The sequence below is a fragment of the Urocitellus parryii genome, chromosome 5 (genome assembly GCF_045843805.1).
Source record: "Urocitellus parryii isolate mUroPar1 chromosome 5, mUroPar1.hap1, whole genome shotgun sequence".
NCBI lineage: Eukaryota > Metazoa > Chordata > Mammalia > Rodentia > Sciuridae > Urocitellus > Urocitellus parryii.
The window spans coordinates 117,894,656-117,900,655 of NC_135535.1; positions in this window are offsets into that span (position 1 = coordinate 117,894,656).

The following is a 6,000-nucleotide window of genomic DNA, read 5'->3' on the forward strand; positions in this document are numbered from 1 at the left end:
CAGGGATGAAATCACTGTTGGGAAAGAATATATGTTGGAAAGTTCCAAAGAAAAATTAAAGACCAAATAGGGGTATGGGGGCTGGGATTGTAGCTCAGTGGCACAACATGCTGAATAAGCCCCAGGCTCTGAGTTCAATCCCCAGCACCAAAAGAAGTCAAAAACCACAGGGGGATGGGAGAAGCAAAAAAGCTAAAAAAGATCATTAAGATACCCTGCATTCCAGTTCTCTGTACTCCAATTCTCTGCCTTCAGTCAAATAAAGCATTATTATCTGATTTAAATGAGATAAAGTACAAAGGGGCAGAGTGAACTGCCTGAGGTCAGCAGTAGACTTTTTTTTTTTTTTCCACTCTCTCTCCTGGAGAAAAGACTATGGAGAAAGGAGGAGGTCTAAAGTGTTCCTGGTGCCTGACACCATCTCCATCCTGCAGGTGATGTTCAAAGTGTCTGGTCACCTGTGTGATAGGAGCACAGCAATGAAAATGGATGCTGCCCTACCACAAGGCCTGGTTCAGGTCCAGGAGAGCCCCAAGGAGCCATAAAAAAAAAAAAAAAAAAAAAAAAAGTGTTCCTGGATCAGGAACTGCAGCACATGTCTGTATTCAGCAGCACTGGAGACTGAGGCAGGAAGATCACATGTTCCAGCCTAGCCTCAGCAATTTATTGAGGCACTCAGCAACTTAGCAAGGCTCTGTCTCAAAATTAAAAAATAAAAATAAAAGGGGCTGAGGGCGTATCTAAAGGGTAGAGCACCCCTGGTTTCAATCCCAGAACCAATAGATAAATAAATAAAATGTACAGAAACACTTTTTCCTTCCTCTTTGGTGAAGGGAATTGAACCTAGGGGCACTCCACCACTAAGCTAAACCCCCAACCCCCCCCCCCTTTTTTTTGGTACTAGGGATTGAACTCAGGGGCACTCAACTACTGATCCACATCCCTACTCCTATTTTGTATTTTATTTAGAGACTGGGTCTCACTGAGTTGCTTAGGGGCTTGGTAAATTGCTGAGGCTGGCTTAGAACTCAGATCCTCCCGCCTCAGCCACCTGAGCCACTGAGATTACAGATATGCACCACCGCTCCTGGCTCCCTTTTTCTTTTTTATTTTGAGACAGGGTTTTCCTAAATTGCTGAGGCTGGCCTTGAACTTGTGGTTCTCCTGCCTCAACCTCCTGAGTCACTGGTACTACAGGTGAGTGCCACAGCACCTGGTTACTAATCTAACTTTTCCTAATTAGCCTCTTAACTCCAAGCTCCCTTACCCTAATCCAGCCACCATTCTCTCTATCATCAGATAGTCTTGAGTTTTTCTTTCTTGTTGTCATTTCTTTGTTTCCTGTCACTGGGTTTTGAACACAGGGCCTCACACATTCTAGGCAAGTGCTCTACCGTTGAGCTATATCTCCAGCCCTTTTCTTTTTCCTTTGAGACAGTTTTTCACTAAATTGCCCGAACTAGTCTTCTTTCAATCCTCCTGCCTCAGCCTCTGAATAGCTGGGATTATAGATGTGTGCCACTGTTCCTAGCAACAGTTTCCATCTTTATATGACCATATGAAACCTGCCCTCCAATATTTTTGTTTTGTTTTGTTTTGTTTTATGACACTGGGGATTAAACCTACAGCTTCACCAATGCTAGGCAAGTGCTGTACTACCACTGAGTTACATCCTCATATTTTCTTTTTTAGTTAATCAAGATTTATCATTTCGGGGCCTGGGGATGTGGCTCAAGCCGTAGCGCGCTCGCCTGGCATGCATGCGGCCCGGGTTTGATCCTCAGCACCACATACCAACAAAGATGTTGTGTCCGCCGAGAACTAACTAAATAAATAAATATTTAAAAAATTCTCTCTCTCTCTCTCTCTCTCTCTCTCTCTCTCTCTCTCTTTCTCTCTCTCCTCTCTCACTCTCTCTTTAAAAAATAAAAATAAAAAATAAAAAAAATAAAAAATAAAAAAATAAAGATTTATCATTTCTTGCCAGATGTAGTGTGGCTCATGCCTGTAATATCAGCCACTTAGGAGGCTGAGGCAGGAGGATCTCAAGTTCAAGGCAAGGCCCTCAGCAACTGGGTGAAACCCTATCTCAAAAGGCTTAAAAAAAAAAAAAGCCTGTCACAGTGGAGCACCTCTATATGCTTTATCCTCAGCAACTCTAGAGGATAAAGCAGGAGGATCACAAGTTCAAAGTCAGCCTTAGCAACTTAGCATAGACCCTGTCTAAAATGAAAAACACAAAGGGCTGGGAATGTGACTCAGTGGGTAACTAAAATATAAATAAATAAATAAATACAAAAAAGGGGGGCTGGGGATGTGGCTCATTGGTAAAATATCTCAGGGTTCAATTAATCCTCAGTACCCAGCCAAAAAAAATTTTTTTTTACCCTTTCTCCAAGGTCTATTTCAGATTCTAGTAAGCTTTCTTGGATGAGCCCAGTCCTAAGCAACCTCTTCCTCTTTGGAACTTTTCATTTGTCTCACCATTTGATACACTGAGAGTTAACTTTGAATGTTGGTCCTGATTCCTCAGTGTCATTGTAAGCCTTTAAGAGTGGGAACGTGTGTTCCCAATATGCGGCATAATATAGCACAATTTAGCACTCAGTAATGTTTGAGGATGAGGGTAACACTTTGAGCAAACATCTTCCAGAATATTCACTGGAGTTCTTAAGCAGAAAGTGAATCCAAAGGACAATTCTCTAATAGTAGCCCCTGGAAAGTGTCTCTGCGATGTTCCAAAACCCACAGATTTGTGCACTTTGCAAACCTTCCTTTCTTTCCAAAAGTCCAAAACAGGAGCAGACAATATGTGCACGCTTTGGCTGAGTCAAGTGTGAAGTGAGCAGGGCCCCTGTAAATAGTCTCTTTCTCACTGGGAGCAACACAACTGCATGTTAGGCTGAGTCACTTGCAGCACTTTGTCATGGAAACAGGTGGAGCCCCACCATGATTCTCTCCTCAAGACTGGCCCTCCTGAGATAATTCATGCAATCATTTCATTCTACCAAATGCTCAAAGTACCTCTTATGTGGGAATTGGGAGAGAGATAATACAGAGAATGCTGTTTAGTTGAGGAGAAAAGGTGGTCCGCAGAAAAATAAATCAGCCATTTTAAAGACCAGATTTCGGGACCAAACAGTGAAGTGTAAAGAAATTCAGAGGTGTAAAGAGATCACCTGATGTTTTGCTTTGGATCTGGAAATGGAACCAAGGTTCCGTTTTGCTCCACAACTGAGCCATACCCCAACCCCTGTACTCTGTTCTTACCACTTGCCCTAGTATGGTGATGTTGGAGTGGGGTGAGGGTAAGAAGGACAAGAAATTCTTGTAGCTAGCTCTTCTCCTTTCCTTTTCTGTTCTCCTTCCTGCTATGGTGGCCAAGGATAGAATCCAGAGCCCCATTCAAGCAAAGCAGCAAAGCAAGCACTCTGCCACTGAGCCACACCTCCAGCTTCCACATCCTTTTTTTAATTATTTATTTATTTATTTTGTGTGTGTGTGTGTGTGTGTGTGTGTGTGTGTGTGTGTGCTGCTGGGAATTGAACCCAGGACCTTGTGAATGAAAGGCAAGCACTCTACCAACTGAGCTATATCCCCAACCCCAGTCCCTCTTTGACTTCTAATGATATCACAGCAGGGAAGGACTTAGACTTTGGCACACAAATTCCTTTCCTAATCAACTGAGTTCCAGAGCTAAGTGTATGGATTGGGTTATTCATGGTGGCCCATTTGGGTGGCATAATATAGTGTCACCAATGTCTATTCATTTTGTCAATTTAACCAGATACTCACTAGTTCTTCTGATGGTTTTCCTTCTCCTTTTGCCCTTCCACATTCAGCCCAGAATGACCCAGGGTCACAACACACCTGAAAGGAAAAATAATTCTCATTATTTTACCTCTAATGCTATTGGGAGGGGCTCTGATCTTTGGCTTGGCAAGGTTATTGGAGTAAGGGCAGATCAAACCACAGAGATTCTTAGCATTCAGTTACAGGGGCTTGGCAAGATTTCTAAAGTGGGCCAAAGTTAGTATAAGCCAGACAATTCAGAATTCAGAAGGGAAAGGTGGACCTGAAGGAATAGCTCAGTTGTAGAATGTGTGCTTAGCATGCACAATGCCCTTGGTTTGATCTCCAGCGCACACGCACACACACACACACACACACACAAACACACACACACACACACACACACACACACACACACGCACAGTGTTGCATTCCTGTAATCCCAGTGACTCAGGAGGCTGAGGTAGGAGGATGGCAAGTTCAAGGCCCGTCCCAGCAACTTAACAAGACTTTCTACCTCAAAATAAAAAATAAAAAGGGTTGGGGGTATAGCTCAGTGGTAAAGTGTCCTTGGATTCAATCCCCAGTACCAGAAAAGAAAAAAAAAGAAGAGAAAGGTGTCAAGTGACCTGTTGGAGGGGCAGCAAAACTGTTGTTCCTAGAGTGATTCTTATTCTAGTCTACATATGAGCCAGAGGATACCAAGTAGCAACTGTGCAATGCCTTCTTTCTTGTTTTCTACATCATAAAGTTTTACCTGTGAGCTTTCAGAAAACTTTGTATTACGTGTGTCTTACTTCTTACAACCACAGCAGAACAGCAGGAAAGGAAATTCCCTCTAACAAAAACAAGCTTTGCAAGCCTCAGTATTTTCAAGGTGACCTGCACCAAGTTCACATGACCAGAAAGTGATAGGATCAGAACCAGATCCAGATCTGTAGTTTACTGGTCTTTCTTTCAAGAAGATCTCCCCATCTCTGGTTTGATCTTACATTAAAAAAAAAAAAAATACACATACACACCTTCACTCTCCCTCTCCTCTGCTATTCAAATGCATATCATGGAGATCTCCTGGTAGTAGAAATTCTGAGGATAAATCAGTAAGAGTCTCTGTACCATCAATAAGCCAACAACTTAGTCTGAGATATGCATGGATTGAGTTCCTTTACTTTGAGACGATTCCTTTCATGCACTGGGAATTGAACCCAGGGGTGCTCTACCACTGAGTTACAACACCAGCTCCTTTTATTTTTTATTTTGAGACAGGGTCTCACTAAGTCACCTAGGCTTTCCTCAAACTTGGGATCCTCCTACTTCAGCATCCAAGTCACTAGGATTACAGGCATTTGGCACCCTGCCTGATGAGACAATTTCTCAGAGCAAAAAGAGCAGTGCTGGGGAGCCGAGTCATCTTGGCAAGCGTTTGTTTATTTTATCTCTGTCAATTCATGCAGATCATTTATATAGAAACTATAGGTTTCACTTATCTTTAGATAAGGACATGGACTCAGAGATATTAAATGACTTGTTGAAGGTGGTATAAGGTGACCCATGTATCTTAGATGGGACTCCAACTCAGGCGTTCTAACTTCAGACCTAGTGCTTTTTTTAATTCCCCCTTTGCCCTGTTGCTCCCCCTGGAAGTTCCCCTGGAGAAATAAAGTCACCCTGGAAACTGTGAGCTCTCTCTCAACACATCCACAACTCATTCAGCCCCGTGATGATCTTTCCCACCCTCCCCTCCCCACCCTCATCAGTGCTGCCTGCTGTACTCTTTATTGAGATCTTTTCTCCTATCCCTTCTTCCATGAATTCATCATCTCCAAATCTTTCTGCAGAGTTTGCTGCAATGGGGGGAATGAAGCTCAAGAAAGGGTGAAAACCCCACTTTTCCTTGGCTACTTCTCATGATTTCCTATGTGCTCAGGCCCTTCTGTCTGGGTGATAGGGACAAAAAGGTAGGAACTTTTTCAAAGCCCTAAGCTTTAGTTTCTCCATCTATGGGCCTACACAATTTTGCATACTAGGCCCAGAATGAACGCTCACCATCTTCACAGAAGAATATGTGCACTGGGCGTGGTGCACACCTGTAATCCCAGCTTCTTAGGAGGCTGAAATGGGAGGGTTGTGAGTTTGAGCCCAGCCTGGACAACATAGTGAGCTCCCTCTAAAATAAACAGCAGCAATAAATGTGAAGATCACATCACA